Source organism: Lutjanus erythropterus, chromosome 11 (genome assembly GCF_056507025.1).
Source record: "Lutjanus erythropterus isolate fLutEry1 chromosome 11, fLutEry1.hap2, whole genome shotgun sequence".
Taxonomy (NCBI): domain Eukaryota; kingdom Metazoa; phylum Chordata; class Actinopteri; order Lutjaniformes; family Lutjanidae; genus Lutjanus; species Lutjanus erythropterus.
Window position 1 is genome coordinate 34,460,588 of NC_139327.1, and position 17,969 is coordinate 34,478,556.

The following is a 17,969-nucleotide window of genomic DNA, read 5'->3' on the forward strand; positions in this document are numbered from 1 at the left end:
ACTGCAGAGAGGAAATTCTCTCTTCTCCATGATCATGACTGCATGATGGTAATGCAAAATGACACAGACTTACAATCTAATACTCGATTCTGATTGGTCAGTTACAGCATTCTAAGGTCTGCTTTTTCTGTACAGTAGACTGTCACCATGTATAACACATTGTTGTTATGAAAAACAGACGTTGATATGGACACAGTTCTGATCAAAGACTCAGAAGGAGCAATAAAATGATTGTTAAATCATTAAAACCATTTTAAAATTAATATTTTGTGTTAAATTATTGATTTTTTTGATAGATAACCATGTAACAAGGAGGATCATGTACAGTGATCAGGTCACTATTGTTAAATCAAGCCATACAATCATTTTAGAATTAATATTTTTTTGGTAAGTAACCATGTGGGATAGTCTACAGTGAGCCCTTACATGGCCACCATAGCCATATGGAAAGGGCTTGCTATATCTGACTCTATTATTAATAAATCAATAATACAAAAACTATAGAAAAAAGTGTTTTTAAAAAATACTGTTTGCATTTTTTCATTCAATAAAAGGGAGATTTTCAAAGCTGTCACTTGATTGTGGTCATCTGTGTCTTTTTGTGGCACAAAACACAACTGCTGGTTGATGGATCTAAAAATCCAGGTGACTCTTGGGTGTGTGCATTTTTGGGTGTGCGGATCTGGCGGCGATACTGTTTATTAATTATAGTTTATCTGTATGTGTGTGCAGTTGTGTCGTCTGTGTTCTCTCGAATGTTCAAGACAAATTCCTCCTGAGGGAGACAATAAAGGCTTATCTTATTTTATCTTACAACAGAACTGAACTGTAAACCAAAGTGAAATATTGTAATACTGTAGGCATTTCATTTAGAGAACATTTCTGCTGAAATAAGGTAATAAAAAGGGTCTGATGTTGTCTAATAAAGACCAGTACATTTATAGTTTTTGTCTAATTTAATACAAAGTACAGCTTGTTGCGTCTTATTAATGTGCTGTTAAATAAAGTGCGACCAAAACATGTTAAAACTGGTCTCCTCCCGTTAAAACATTCCAGGTATTTTTCTGTGAGAATCAGTAAGAGCTGAGAACGATGAGACAGTGTGTATATGGGACAGCGTGGAACACGACTGGCTCTGTAACCATTACATCAGTGCTGCAAGACTTCTGATAACCCTCACAGCTGATTAGCAATGTAGATTTCTAAGACGTTGCTCATCACCTGGGACAGTCTGACCTGACTGACCTCGCCTCAGGCTCCACCCCACCAAATAAGTTACACTTCACGACAGAGGAAAGAGACTGAAATTGGGAAATCGTGAAGAGAAGAACAAGGTCACACTCACTCCAGCTGATAAAGTGTGAATAACTGTGTTTCCATCGACATATTTTCATGCGCATTTTGAAGCATCGCCTCACAAAATGTTGATGGAAATGGCAAAAGTTAAAAAAAAAAAAACTTTTTGCAAAAAGAAAAGTGAACTCACATGACTGATCAGCTGTTTCCTTTCCTCATGGCTCCCATGGCTTTATGATATATCCATGATGGCTCCACACAGATCTGAGGCAGCCGTCCTCACACTGATACATGAAACAAACACAAATGTCATATCTCCATCCTGAGATCCTCTTCTGCGATGCTATAATGGTTTTAGGACTGGAGACTTGCAGCCACCTACTGTTTATATCGACGAACCAACTCCTAATAATTGCATAACAGTACTGGATGGAAACAAGAATTCACAAGCATTTTCTTCTGCTGATTTATTCGAAATTTGCTTAAAATTTTTGGATTTATTTGGATGCAAACACTGGGATATCATGGAGGGACATGCAGAAACAGAACTTTATGATACTTTTTGTTCAGCAAGATCATCTTCACAAATAAACACCGCTTTTATGATTTTTGAAGTGTAAATGCAACTACCAGGAGTTGCACGCCTTTTTAAAGACATATAAAAGCTTCAAAATGGATGAGTTGGGTCTTTACTGATGTATTTTATGTTGCAGAACAAAATGTTGAGACCTCTTAAGCTTGTGTTAACCACAGATCAAAAAACCCCACTGACTTCAAGACAAGAGAACGGAAAATGCTAAATGCTAACTCATTTCTGCACGTCTCATTTCTGCAGGACTCTGTTCCGGCATGTGTGAAAATGTTTGCAGCAACTGACTGAGAACTATGTGTGAAAGAGGCTCAAATGAATGATAACATTCTCCCCGAAAACTGGGTGCATAAGAAGGCGTTTGTTTGCTAGCATGTTCACCACAATAACTTTATAAGATGAGACCCAGACAGATCAAGCAAATTAAAAAATTAAAAAGTGGGGGCACAATACGCTGCCGGTGCTCACCAGAGAGGAAAATCTGATGTAACAAGAATGAAAGCAACCACAGGTCTTGTTTTTTTTCTCACATTTTCTCAAGGCCTCCATGAGCTTGATGAGACAAAGACGGGGATACAGAAGACACGAGTTTCGTTGAAAGATTGTTTTTCAGTTATTTGCAATTACTTTTTGTCAGAGAAGGCTTCAGCTTTCTAGAGATCACATCGTGGGGACACTTTCTTTCACTTTTCTTGAGGTGTCCAGACAGTATTGATCTTCGCTGCAATTTATTAATCCAGAATAGTTTTATTTTTTCCTGAGTAGTAGTTATTTTTTAAAATAATTTTATTGTCTCCCACCTGCATGGACCTTGGGCGCCACATTTAGAGAAAATTAAATAGGAAAAAAGATGGAAGACGGTGGAGTAATATGTCTGTACAGAGGGGGAGCTGCTGTTTTCTGAGAGGAAAATACCAAAAGCCACAGAGACAGAGGGGATGATGGGGAGAAAGAGTGGGTTTGTGCGATAAAGAGGTGTCTGAAATCTAATATCAGAAAGATTTATTTATTTTGCAACAAGGGGAGGGAGAGAAGAGGGCTTTAGAAATTGTTGGGGGAGTTTTAAGCATCGAGGTACTGCGCTGAGAGATCTCAAGGCCGGAGTATTTTGAGAACACAAAAGTAGAAGGAAAAAAGGAGCTCTTTATATATTTTTTTATTATCAATCCTCAAAACAAATTATTTTTTTTCTCCAGCAGAGTGAAAAGGGGGATGGAGGAGGGGGGGTGTTAGTTGATTTTTCTTTTTTCTCTGTTTTTTTTCCTCTTCTCTTTTCTCCTTATTTTTCAACAGATGTAAAAATGATTGAAATCCCAGCAGGCCTCATTACTGCGGTCCTCCAGAGAGCCGGGGCAGGGCTTAAGGTCTTCAAGTAACGATTGAAACATGATTTGTATTAAAGCCAACGATCTTCCTCACCAGAGCATCAAATTAGCGAGAACCTCTGGTGAAGAAAGGAAGAGATATCACCAAAATGTAATTGTCTCTGACGCCTGGAGCCATGAAGAACATTACGAGCTGAGACACGGGGAAAGCTCTCAAGGAAAGTTTACCCTCTGACAGCGCTGTTGTAGTTCACTACTGACACTGCTGTAATATTCAATAAAAGTCCTCCGACAAGGACAAAACTTCGCACTGTCAGATGTAAAGGTGCCAGAGCCTGAGAGCAAAGCTTTTTGCATGTCCGTCGCAGTGTAAGACGTCCACCGAAGCTAGTGAAGGAAGCTCATTGTCTGTGAAGTCTTTGATGCCTGGTTCGCAGTCCCAGAGGACGCCGTGCAGTGGCATCTGCGTCTGAATAATCAAGGCTTTGTTTTTTTTCCTGTTTGTTAATGGATATGGTTTAACCTTACAAATCTCAACCCTTTGCTTCACAGAAAATTATTTCCCAGAGCTTCTCGTCTATGAGTCGTCCCCTTCCACAGCTGAGAGACGGAAACACGAGATGTAATTTGGAAAATGCTCATTATCTTGACGTAGTTTTTTTAAAACTAGGTTTTGTCAATCTAATACAATGCCCAGACCTATCTCCTACAAATTACATATGTAACTATTGCAGAAGAACACATGCATTTGGAGAATTGCCACCCATATGTCTTATAATTTCTATTAAAATAAATAAATCAATGAATGAAGGTTAAAAATGTTTGTACACACACAATGTATTTGTTTTCCTTACAATATAATAACAGCTTGTAGTGACTTTAAAGGGAAATCTGTAATTTATATTTACTGTAATAAATCATAAAATGACCATGAAATGTCATCAGGGATGAAGGAAACATGTTAAATTGAAGACAACGCTATAGCCATGGTCCTTCCTTATAAATGTCTATTCTGGGATGGAATAACAATTTCTGTTTGCCATTTCACGTTTATTAGAGTTCAAATTAATGCCGAATGTTCGCCGAATGAGTTAGTGTCTGTTTATGAGTCGACAGAAATTATTAATAATCTTGTAGAAGGCGTACAGGTTTACAATGGCTAAATGTTAATGGAGTTTGGCAGGCGGTGAGACAGGCGGTCACTGAACTCCACCTTCAGATTGTGTATTTTCAGAGCAGTAGGGTTTTGTTTTCAGGATAACAGGCATAACTTTACATTGCCAGATAACTGACAGTTACAGGACCCATTGCTGTGGAGAACCTGTAGTCTTCCTGAGCCTACCCAGGGAGGGAGCAGGAGGAAGTGACTTTCTTCAACCATAAATTGTAAATTAAATAGGATTTCAACCTATTTAATATACCATCCATGGCTCCAACTTGTTATTTACAGTCCTGTACTCATTTTTGCATGCACAATGGCAACAAATTGCTCCTTTCAGCATGTTTCAACTTTCTGAGCAACATCATCTCACGGTACGTTGTTTCATTTAACGCCATTTAATCTGACGCAATAGTAAATAGTCAGGTGGCCTTCGTCGTCATGGTGATCACTAACGGTGTGAGACAGTCAAGAATCGGTTAGGTTTAGGCAACATTTAGTTTTAGGAAAAGATCATGGTTTGGTTAGTTACATAAATTAAGTTACATACGTGATATAAATTAAGTGCATTATGTACTTAAATTGAAATAAATCAACATTTACTATAAGTGGGTTAGGGACACAAAGTCTCATGGGTGATAGTCCTCTTTGTTTGTTTGACCTTCTCATCCACCCACCTCCTCCAAATGTGGACTATCGCGCCTTATACTACGTCACCTGACATTTTTTCTTTATGAAATTTCTGCAGAAAGTTACACATCATTACTGCATAAGTCAGCACAGACTAAATGGCATTAAATTACTATCACAACATTAAATAAGATTAAGGAAAGACCATCAGGACGAAGACGTAACAATTTGTATGAACATGAAGATAACTAATTAATGTCTGTAAATGTACTTCCAAGGTTTCTGTACAAGCTTTTTGGGATGTTTTACAGATCAGACACACTTTATATTTACACTTACCATTTCTGAAATGTGAGTATATAAGTTCATTTTTTAAGTTAGCAACAGTATGTGTGGCAAAATAATCTCTCTAATCTTTTTGCTGATGGAAAGGTTATTTTAAAATATGTTTTCCCTAACTTCAAAGTATTTTTCCATTTATCTCACTGTAAAAAAGTTTTGGTTTAAGTTTACGGTTTGTTGCACATGTAACCATGCTCAACAGTTTTATTATAGTTTTCTGACATGACCTGGAGTAAACGTGTACATCGCTGCACCAAGGTGAGAAGTTAAAACACTGGAGATTTTTCTCAAATGCTGTGAGGTCGCTCTCTGACATAAACAGCACAAACAACTACAATAAAACTGCTATACGCTACCTGCCCAGCAACAAACAGTGCAAGGACGAAGTTGGATAGCTGGTGAAGAAAGTAGACCATCTAGCAGCTAAAAAGTCAGATATTTCCCCCTGGACTAAAACATGATTCCAAATGAATGATGTTTTGATTATTTCCTGTTCCGTAGTGGCCAAGCTTTGGTTAATGCAGCTTTTATCAGCTGGTGTAGATCTCATTGTAGAAATGTTTCATCTCTCCTCCATTTAGAGATGGATTTGTCTTCAGATGCTCAAGGATTTTCTGATCAATATTTGGGAATATAATCAACTTTCCCTGAAAGACACAGATCAACATGCTAAGGCTGAAACATTCGACCTTGTCAGATATGGCTGTAGATCCACACTTTCATCTTTAGTGTTCCAATTAAACACCTGAAGAGATGCGTTCGCCCCAAAAGCAATTTCAGTGTTATTCTGTTTTAATAAGCTGTTGTCTTTTTCCATTTGTTTCGCTGCAAAGCAATGCAGGAATCGGACAGTGAAGACGGCAGATGTCAGAGGACTGTAAGCATGAAAACATATAAAAATGAGGTGGAGGAGGTGGGTGAGGATGAAAAGAATGCTTAATTGATCTAATAACCTTGGGTTAGAAAACATTGAGCAGATACAAGAGGAGTCCTCGCTGAGACCTGCTGAAGGCAAATCTCTGCAAAACTGTCTGAGTCTTAAGACTCCTCACATCCTCGGGCCTTTTCTATATCACATCATATCATCCTGTGGTTCTCACACCTCCCACTGTAAACCCTCATACTGTTTTTGGAAACCTGCGTCCTATTTTTACATATCATGGTGTCAACATGGTTAATTATACTGTTTAAGCAGACTGAGGAATTCTTTATACAAATGTAAATCCACATCACCTCTTCCATTAAATGCAGTATTTACCAGTTTTATTTTCAGGCAGATTAAATGAAAACAGGGAAAAATGGTGAAAATTGTGGTTCGTGTTTGATTTAAAGAGGAATAAAGAATAGACAAAGTGGAGGCTACTGAAGTGACAGTCTGCTAAGATTAAAAAATAAATAAGTATAAAATTAGCAATTCAGAGCACAGAGCAGTTAAAATAATCATAAGGATTTTTGCAACATTTTTTACAAAATTATAAATGTGTTAGCAATAATCTTAGCATCGTCCTAAACAAGGACACGAGACAAACAAAACACATTTAAACATCAGAAACAATTTAGAATATTGCCTATAATCACATAACAGTCATGCCTGCCATTATGATATAAACTGCAAACTGTAAAGTGTCACAAAGACATAAAGTCATACATGTATGTGTGATGCAGACAAAACTGCTGTACTGTACATGTACTTTAGGTCTATTTTTCTGACAATCTGGGTATAAACATGAAGGTGGTGACCAGTAAAAAGGCACTGAAAACATTTTTTATCCACATTTTGTAACTGAGGCGGAGCAGACCCACATTTTACCCAGCAGCTGGTAAGTATGACGCAGGAACTTCTTTTACATATTCTGTAGTGTTTTCATGAGCAAACTGTACATTTACTGCCACTGGACAACTTCACTGGTAAACTTCAGTCCCTTTGCCAGATTGCCAGCACCTATCTGCTCCACCTCACATCCTCTGTTCTCTCTTTTGCTCATCAACACTCATTGTGCGTGCACACAAACACACACACACACACACACACACACACACACACACACACACACACACACACTACAATGCTTATGCATTTTGTTGATTGACAATAGAGACGGATTTTTCACAAATAATAAAGGAAAATGTCACAGAAACTTTGGTTGCTTATTTACTGCTGGACACTTTGAAATGCACAACATGGAGCCTATAGAGACACTTCAGTGTGGTGTGAACATTGTCATCACACATGCGCACAATGTCATGATGCTGACCTGACATTTGTGGTCAACACAACGACAACACAACAACTTTTTTGTTTAAGAGTAAGATCCATTTTGTTTAACTGGAAACACCCATTATCAAGGCTAATTTTCTTTCCTAGTACACTACTGTCACCCTCCTAATTTGTAATACAATCTGAGCTCTTGTCCATATCTTACATCTCAAATTTGTTAACAGGTATTTAACAGGTAGGATTTGGGTTAAATCAAATTACAAATGACATAAAATGAGTGAAACTAGAAATTTTGCTTCTGGTTTCTGCAAATGATGCAGCTATTTGGCTATTTTTTTAATGGAATTTCATGATTTGAATGTTTCCCCTCTTCTGCTACTTTAGCATATTTTACACCATCTATGTGTCCCTTTTCTGTCCTCCCTCCCATGTGGCTTTTCTCCTCTTTCACCCTCATGCTTGCTTCTTTTCTCCGTTTCTCCTCACCTTCCTCTTTCTGTCATTTTCTCCCTCTCTCCCGAGTTTGACCCTGAGGCCAAGCAATGAGTCCGGAGAGGATAGAAGAGAAAGGCGAGGGAGCGAAAAGAAAGAAAGGAGAAATAACTCTCATGTCACTCACTCCTCTCCTCCTCCTTCCCCTGCTCCTCACGTCTCCTTTCTCTCCCTGTTTGTCTGTGTGAATGAAAAGCTTTGAAGGGGAGAAAAGGAGTCGGTATCGATTGGCCCTCTGAAAGATGCAGCCCGAGCAGGCAGACCCCCGCCGCATTGTGAACGCGCCTCCCACCTCTATCACACCGGCAAATCGATAACCCCCGGCTCGGAGAGGGCCGGGAGTGAATTAGGTGTGGAGGGCTTGAGGAGGAAGACAAGGAGGAGGAGGAGGAAGAGGAGGAGGGAGAGGAGAGGAGAGGGGGAGGAAGATTTCCAGCAGCCCTGCAGAGGAAGGACTCGGAGAGTGATTGACAGGCTGCCATAAAACAGCCTCTGACATTTGAAAAACAGCCTGAAAGTTTAGGAAAGGCTGGAACATTAAAAGAACTTGCCAAGAATAATTTTCACCAAATGAAGAACATAAACAGAGCAGCTCAGCATCTGTGCTAAAAACAAAAGGCCACGAGGCCTTTGGACATTTTCAAAATATTACTTGCTGCTCACAGAAACTACAGAGTACACGAGCAAGTCAGGATTCTCAAAAATGGATGACTTCCTCTCAGTCTTGAGAACTGGGACAAAACCTTATTTTGAGGGATTTTTTTTTATTTTTACTCTTCAATTATGGTGGAAAATATATTTAAAAAATACAACTTTTGGCTATTAAACTTTGTAACAGGACAACCTCCAAGTATTTTTTTTTTTATTAAATAGCATTTGATATTAACAGCATACAATATGTAAACAACATATTATTGTTGTTGATGTAAAAAGATATAAAGCACAAGTGCATTCTCCAGGTTGGCAGATAATAATGTAGTTCAAGGTTAATGTAGCATCCATCAGTGTTCAATCAAGTCTGGCTGCTGTGAAGGATTTATTTGTTGTGGACCTTGTTTCCAAAATCATAAAATCCATTTTACAAACCCTCTTAAAACTCAAACGTACCCTGTTGAGTTATTAAATATTCACAGTTTCTCACCCAAATGTATCCTTGAGGCCTAATAAATGTGTTTAATGTATTTGCAAAGCCAGATTTTTGTAGCCAATATGAAGTCCCTCCCCTTCTGGTGTGCATCTAAACTGGAAATGTTAGCTTTTTGGAGAGAGAACGTCACTTACTTGACTTCTGGGTGTGTAGTCTTTCTAAATATGTATCTTCGCTGTCTAAAGCTGAGAATACACTGTACAATACGAGCCAGTTTCTGAGTCAATTTTTGAGCCACGAGACTCGTCCGCTCTCATTTGCCGTGCAGAGTCCAGGGAGGAGCGAGGACAGATCAAGTGCTCCTGAATGGCTGGAAGAATTTCTGACATGTCAGACATTTTGGTTGGCTGTTGTGAGCCTTTCACACAGTTAAAGCGGAGCTGCAAGTCGATTTCTGAGCGTCGGTGCTTTTTTTTTTTATCACTTTCACACAGAGCATCTGCAATTGCCATGATGACACAATGCATCATGTGGATGGAAAATATCCACAGTTCAGTTCTCGCTACAAAACAGTCAAACTGTACAGTCCACATCTTCCCAGCCACCTGCGAGTCCATACAGTCCATATACGCCGATAGTTTAGCATATAGATAAAATGAGAGATAAATGAGAGAGAGGCCCTGCGTGAACCGAGATTCAAAACCACAACCTTCTTGCTGTGAGGTGACATTGCTAACCACCACCACCTGTGCCGTCCCAAACATAAACGTTAACATGGTTTGTCCTTAATGCACTTCTTTTACTTACTTTTCCCAAGGTAATTTATTTCCTTTTTTTATTTTAACTAAACTGGATTTATTTAGAATTTACAGTGATGCTCGATCTTTGTTGACCAGTGAGCATCAGGATGGTGAGCGTCAGCTTTAGAGGAAGGATTCAGGCACATGCAGCCATGTTTGAACCTCAGTCAGACTTCTATCTTGCCCGGGGTGTGTTTGAATCACAGATTTTAGGGAAGTGCACAGACATTTCCCCCCTTCAGTAGAGGAATGTGAAAACACCTCTCTAGCGACAAACCTGCATAGATACGAGGCAGTACAGTCAAGGTCAGACATTTTACACGAGCATAAAAAAAAACAAACATATTTTTGAGCGGAGAAGCCCCAGAACCTGCAAGAAGACCCTCATGTTTTACTGTGACTGACACTCTTTATTTTATGAACAAATGTGGTGTTTGATGCATCATGAACAAGGTGGACTCACACAAACAAAAACCGCAATGCAGGATAAAATTAAAAAAACAGACAAAGGGGAATTACATCTTAAGCTAAACTTGTACTTAAAGGTCCAGTTTCTAACATTTATGGGAGTTAATTGGCAAAATATAGCATTCATAATGCTATATTGTAGAAAAATATCTCAAATTATTCAACTTTTAACACTACCATGTGTTGGTGCAGTCAGAATGTCTCAAAGAAAACTCTTTGTTTCATCATTGTTTTTGTGAAAAAGCCTCATTATCATTTAACAAGTGCAACATCTTGGAATCAACTCGTTAAGCGTGAATTTGAGGTGGAGAGTGTGAAGGCAGCCGGGTGCTGAGAGTCAGTCTGACCCTGCAGGTTGGTGGATTATGACTTTATCCAGTGCTAATGAGAGCGGCTCAGCTCTGAATCCCTTCTCCAAATCAATAAAGAGAGCTTAATAAGAGCCGGGCCGTTACTGGCTTACCCAGAGATCACAGCGGGCTGAGGGAGGCCGCACTTTCAGGACAACAGGCCCAAGCTGGTGGACATTATCTGGGATGAGAGGGAGAGAGGAGCCCCTGGGAGGAGGGGGTGTGTCTGTGTCTGTGGACGGGGTCAGGTTGTACTTTTCTTTACTTTTGCTTACTTTTGTTAAGTTTGAATATAAACATGCAATGTTTGTGTTTTTTACTTCATGTCAGTGAACATGCAGAGCTCATCCAATACTATGCTGATCAATTACTCATTTTCAAGATAACTCACAGACCTTGCTGTGAGCAGTTTCATATAGGAACTATTTTCTTTGTACCTAACTATATCTGCCAACTGTAACGCTACTCAGAAGGAAGTGTGCACCTACTCATGGATGAGAGATCACAGCTGACGAGGACACAATTAATATTTACATAAGGCACCACTGGTGGACTAAGAGGCAGGCAAGGGGAATAATTGCCCCCTGGATGCCCTCTATGGTGCCCTTCCTCTTGACAAAATGTGAAAAAGTGCTTCCTAGGATATGTTTCCACAGAACAAAATGGGAAAAAGTGCTTCCTAGGGTGCTCTTCCACTAGAGAAAATATGAAAAAGTGTCTGCTTGGGTGCCCTTCCACTGGACAAAATGGGGAAAATATGTTCCAGGGTGCCCTTCTGGTGGACAAAACAGGAAAAAATGCCCTCTAGGGTGTCCTTCCACTGGACACAACATGAAAAAATGCAGTCTAGGGTGCCCTTGCACTCATTTGTCTGATAGATCGGATCTATGGTAACAATTTCACTGAGAAACTTGCAGTGTTGCTTGAAAATGTGTTTTTTTTTTTTTATTATTTCTTCTCTGCTGCATTTAAGGAGCAATTTGCTGCAGTACTAATGCAAGATTGATACATGAAAACAGTGATCTGCTAAAAAAATACTCATGCACCCACAAACACTTGGGCATGCCAACACACACGCACACACACACAGACACACACACACTCCATCTATTTAGATTAATAAACACACACAATGCGACATCTCAGTATTTCTGCAAGGAGGCGCACAGTGATCTCAGTGCCTGACAGTTTTTGAGATGTAACGTGCAGATTATAAGTGACAGTAAGAGAGAGGCAGAGGGTGGAAGAGACACTCTTGTGTGTTTTTTTTTTCAGCAAATATCTCCTCTGTCTTTGTTGTCCATTGCAGAGAGATGTGTCAATCCTCCCCCCAAAAAAAACGCCTGGCCCTCATGGGGGAGCTGGAAGTGAGGGTGTGTGTGTTGATGGTGCCTTGATCAAGCCTTAATCTACACCCCCCTTCCATCCAACACACACACACACACACACACACACACACACACACACACACACACACACACACACACACACACACACACGGCCCACTTTGGCCTGATCTATGCAAACACCATCTCTGCATGGTAAACAGCCTCCTCCCCTCTCATGACAGAGAGAAATGAGAGGGTTGGGAGGATGACAGACACAGAGAGGAAGAAATGCAGAGAGCAAAATAAGTGAATGAGTGCGAGTGTGTCATCAGTGCCCCGATCTGTGAATCTGTTAAAATAAAAAAAAACTGTTCATCAGTCAATACTCAGTACCTGAGTTGTTATTTTAAGTGTCTTTGCTGGCCTCAATATGGGATTAAACATTATAAAGCGTAACTTATCTCACAAAAATCAAAACAAATGCAGCTCTGACTCTGGTGTCCATTTTTTTTTTTCTGGTGTCCATTTTTGGTTGCAGACAGATGTTTTCTGAATACAAGTGATTATTGATTCTCATTATTTTGGCAGCACATTCTCATTCCAACTCATCTCATAGCAAGAAATATGACCGCCCGACGTTGTCTAATACAGATTCAGTAGGTGTCCTTTAGCTGCTGTATCTGATGCAGTCAGAAAGCATTTTGTCTGACAAGTAGGGAGTGAGGCTGCAAAATGAATCACGGGCCCGTTGTTATTTGATTGCCAATTGGCAGAGAAAAATGCCAAACAATGTTCCCAATAAAAATAGAAGAGGAGTCTCCCCTCTCTTCTTGCAAACCTGGTGTGTGTCCTCCAGCTGAGGTATGTTTAGTGTGACTTCCGTGTTGTTTTGTGTTTCTGTTATTAGGTGACTAAGGTGTTGCTAGCAAGCTACTTGTGAGTGTTAGCTGCTATTGCTGATGTTATCTTGCCAGCCACAACCAACATTCTGACATTCAATCCTCCACTCACAGACTTGTTTTGGTGCCAGGGAGACACCAAATTTCTCTTTTGGGTCTCAAGCTGAAAATGTTACAGAGCTGACAGCAACCTTTGCCAGGTTTTTATCCTGTTTAATGATGTTTGGAATTGTACAGTTATAGCATTGGTGTGTCCAGACTGTTTTTTTGACTGGGGTGACCCAAGTGGGGCACCAACTTATGCAGGGGTGGCATTAGGGTGTGCACATATCAGAATTGCATTAATTTACCATTTTGCATGTTTTTCACATTCCTGTGTTTAAAAGTTTTATGTAAAGCAAAACCAGTCACAACAGAGTGGCACCATACAAATATAATATAAAGCCTCCATGTTTTTATTCTTTAAGTCCTGAAATTGTACCTCCATTGTACCCCTTTCCTCAGCTGTGAGACTCCTTATTTCATCCTCAGCATTCCAGTTTTTTTTGTTTTATAAAAGTTTTATTTTTATGATCCATTTATTTTTTATTTTCTCATTTGTTGTATATAGTTTTTTATGTATGTATTGCATAAGGTAACTACAACTAACCTCTCATAATAAAGACCTGAGCTACCACCCAACAAAACAAAACAAACAAACAAACAAAAAAATGCTCATTTAAAAATACTCACTTAACTAAGGTGCCTCCTCTCTGATCATACTTGTGGATAATGGGGTGGCACTTGGGGTGGCCAATCAGATTTCAGGGGTGGCCAGTGCCCCCCTCTAGAAATGCTCCTGGGCCGTAGATCTTTTTAACAGCAGACATTTTGACTTTGTCATAGCAGGAAAAACAGACAAACAAATTTTGTTAAGGACGGCTCAGTTCGATAAAGTGTCCAAGTAAGCCTTGCCAACATGTGCAATACCCTGGTAGATGAAACAGAAAATGATATATTGATGAGAACGATGTAGTGGGGGAATGACGAGTGTCCGTCAAGCTTGCATGGCTTATTACAGCAATTAAGGCACACTGATATAGAGGTATTCAACTGAAAAATTAGAGGTGAGCTGTTACTCTCTTTCAAACCAGATGCCAAATATTGCACACCTGTCTGTAACACTCCTGACACGCTTGCATAAAGCCATTACAGACTATTTACGTAATGGAGACCTACATTTGAATGCCAAAAAGCCATTACTTTAAGAGACAGATGACGACTGAAGCAAGATCGCATGGCTGAAAGGGGCTTGAGATTAAGGTGGAGAAATAACTTTAGCAATAGAGCTAAAGAGAAGGATAAGGATGGAGAAAGACTGGGTGAATGCGAGAGAAAGAGGAAGACAGATGAAATGATGCGGGGGGAAAAAATGAAAGAAAATAGCAAGAGACAAAGAGAGAAGTGGAGTAGGAGAGAAAAATGTCACAGAGGGGAAATGAGAAGAAGAGAGGAATGGAAAAAGGGAAAAGAGAGAAACCGAAAAGAGCAGTGAGGAGAGAGAAAAAAAATAGAGGAGAAGAAGAAGAGAGAAAGAGAGATGGATATAGGGAAATTGGTGAGGGAGAGCGAGCCAGCCAGGCGCGGGGTTAAAATTCTTTCAGATCAGGTACACATAATAGGCCTCGTTAATATTCATAGTTTCCTCAGGTACAGCGAAGGTTAAATTTTACTTACTTTTCAACTCTCATTACTAATACATGACGGCAATAAGAATATTCAAAGCGGACGGGTGACCAAAGGTTGATGAGAACCGTACCTTTCCTCTGACATTTAAACACATTACCATTTCAGGGCCCCTTCCTCTCAATCGCGCCCGCCAGAATAAATTGCCAGCTAATCACGACTCGCCCTGCGCGCCCGGCCTGAATGATGATATGCCAGGCGAAGTCCACCCCTCCTCCATTAGGACCCCACTCTCATTATGTGGGAACAGAGAGAGTCAAAGTGTGTGTGTGAAAGGACTTGATCTATCTATCTATCTAAGGTCATGCATGTGCTCATGTATGTCTATGCACACACCATAGGCAATATGGAAGGGGGATACTTATTTTAACGCTTAGTTTACTTAACAACACACGTTTCGTGGTTGCCATCAATGCAACATTTTCCTTAGCCTGTCCTCATCAGAAAAACGTGCGCATTGGCCGCAAGTGCAGGCAGCTTATTATGACTGATATGTCCGTTTATTGTCAGGTGATGCCCATTAGTGGACATAGTAACCACGGCAGGAAAGTCATAGACGAATTGTGTGTTCTGCCCTCTTGCTGCCATTGCTGCGGTTGTGCACTCGGAGTCTGCTGGTCGTATCTATAAGGGAACCCTAAATTTGCGAGAGGTTAAAGTGTGATGCTCTGTGTGAAGTCTTTCGTGGGTCTGGGGTTCCCTTCAAAACACTGTGCCTGCTGTTGCCTGCTGACCTTGACAGCATGAATAATTTGACTGACAACATTTGACAGTGGCCCTCAGTAACTGATGAAGGTACCTTTTTGGATAGCAACATTAAAGTTCTACAAATGTTACGGAGTAGTTAGATGCTGGTTGTGACAATAGCCACAAATGGATGATGGAGGTAGGAAATAATGGACCTCCTCCGCTGCATGTACTGTAAAATATATACGTATAAAAACTATATGAAATCTTGTTTATCATAGGTCTTTAAGAGTAATTGTGGGACAGTTTGGTAGTGAATGTTATAAACTGTGACATTTGACAGTGATTTACATTTATTCGTCAGCATTTGGGACACCCAGCTTTGGATTAAAGTCATTCCAGAATAGTTTCCTCCAGCTTCTGTGTCTCAGTGTATTTTCTTCTTTAATTAAATGAGGGTTTTCTACAACCAAAACACATTCCTTGGATTTTTGAGCAGCATTATTTTCTACCTACTGTATTGTTAAAATGTGAAAAATACATTATAAAGCAACAATTATTTTGTTGTTTTACGATATGAGAACAAGAGCTACCTTTGCCATTCATCAAGGCGTGCTACACTATTGAACTCATCATCTGAGTTGTGACTGTTTAATACTAACACAATAGTTATTGATTTGTTTTGGTTAAAATTAATCAAGGTTATCCTTTTTGACTTGCATTTGGGTCTTTGTTTTTCACCATAGATCATCATTTTGACCAGGATAAACTATTATTTTGTTGGAATTAAACAACTCTGACAGATCCCACAAGTTTTCTGTTGTTAATTTGATGATGCTTCTACTCTTTGCAAGCTAGCTGACCAATTACTTCACACTGGAAGACGCTGAATTACAGCAAAGTAGTGGAGACCACTTTGTAAAATGTTGACAATTTGCATGTGAGATATTATACATTATAATGAAGCACAAAGACAAAAACTCACACGCCATCAAAAAAGCCACACAGTCGAGTTTGTTTTGAAAAAGTGTCCACTTGTTCACAGGTCATACATAAACCAAAGAAATCCATCAGTCAGTAAAAAAGTTAAGTAAATAAATAAAACTAATTCCTTTACATCCATCCATCTTATCCAATGTCGGGTTGCAGAGGTAACAGTTCCAGCAGGGGACCCCAGTCTTCCCTTTCCTCAGGGGATCCTGAGGTGTTCCCAGGACAGGGTGGAGATATGATCCTTGCCCCGTGGCCTCCTCCCAGCCGGACATGCCTGGAACACCAGGCGACCAGGTGGCATCCTTTCAAGATGCCCGAACCACCTCAACTGGCTCCATCCTATGCAAAGGTACAGCTGCTCTACTCCGAGTCCCTCGCGCGTGACTGAGTTTCTCACCCTATCCTGAAGGGAGATGCCAGCTAGCCACCCTCCTGAGAAAACCCATTTTGCTTTGCTTGTGTCCACAATTCCGTTCTCAAAGATGAGAGCACGAAGACGTCCTTGTAGATCGAGAGCTTTGCCCTCTGGCTCAGCTATGATTTCGTCACAGCGGTGCAGTAAAGCGAGCACAATACCGCCCTCGCTGCTCAGATTCTCTGACCCATCTCACGCTCCATTGTCCCCTCACTCAAGAACAAGACCCCTAGATACTTCCCTCACTTAAGGTAAGAACTCATTTCCTACTCTGAGAAGAAAATTCACTGGTTTTCTGCTGAGAACCATGGCCTTTCCTTCTATGAATCAAAACTATTTGTAGTTTAACTGCAATGCAACTAAACTCCTAGTTTGATTACATGTAGCTCACCATTCCCAAACACTGACAAATGCAATGATTTTTACAAATGATCAATCAACCCAAAGTAGTGCCAGCTATCTTTGCACTGACACACAAATGCCACATATTAAAGGCTGTCAATCATCAATCAGAGCCCCACATTTGACACTCCAGAATTGAAATGATTTATTGATACCAGAATGCTGCGCACACAGGGAACATGTGTAAAAACAAGCGCTGCCAAAACCTCAAAAGATGATCAAAAGTAGTGAAGTATTCAGAATGAAGATGTCAGTGTGTGTGTGTGTGTATGTGTGTGTGTGCGTGTGTGTGTGTGTGTAACTGTACGAGAGACTTCCCAGGTGGTGCTGTGACATGCCGGTGCTTTAGGTGAACAAACAGGGACAAAGCTCTCTCCATCAGGACCGATCAGCATCAGAGCCGCCCAGCATGACATGGAAGTGTCTGTCGCCCTGAGGCAGTCGCCACGGCAACAGGAGGGATGACAGGGGAGGAAAGAGGACGAGAGGAGAGGGCAGATGACAGAGGCAGGAAAACCACACACCTGCGCTGACCGCAGGCGTTACCAAAATCTCTTAACTCGACCCTTATCCTAATTCTAGTCCTAGTTTTAATCACTCTTACCTGAGAGCAACAAAATGTCATCACTTCTAAAGGGACAGTTCACCTGAAAATCAAAAATACATTTTTCCCCTCTTAGTGCTAGTTATTCATCTCAGTAGTTTTGGTGTGAGTTGAAGATTTTGGGAGACATTGGCTGTAGAGATGTCTGCCTTCTCCCCCA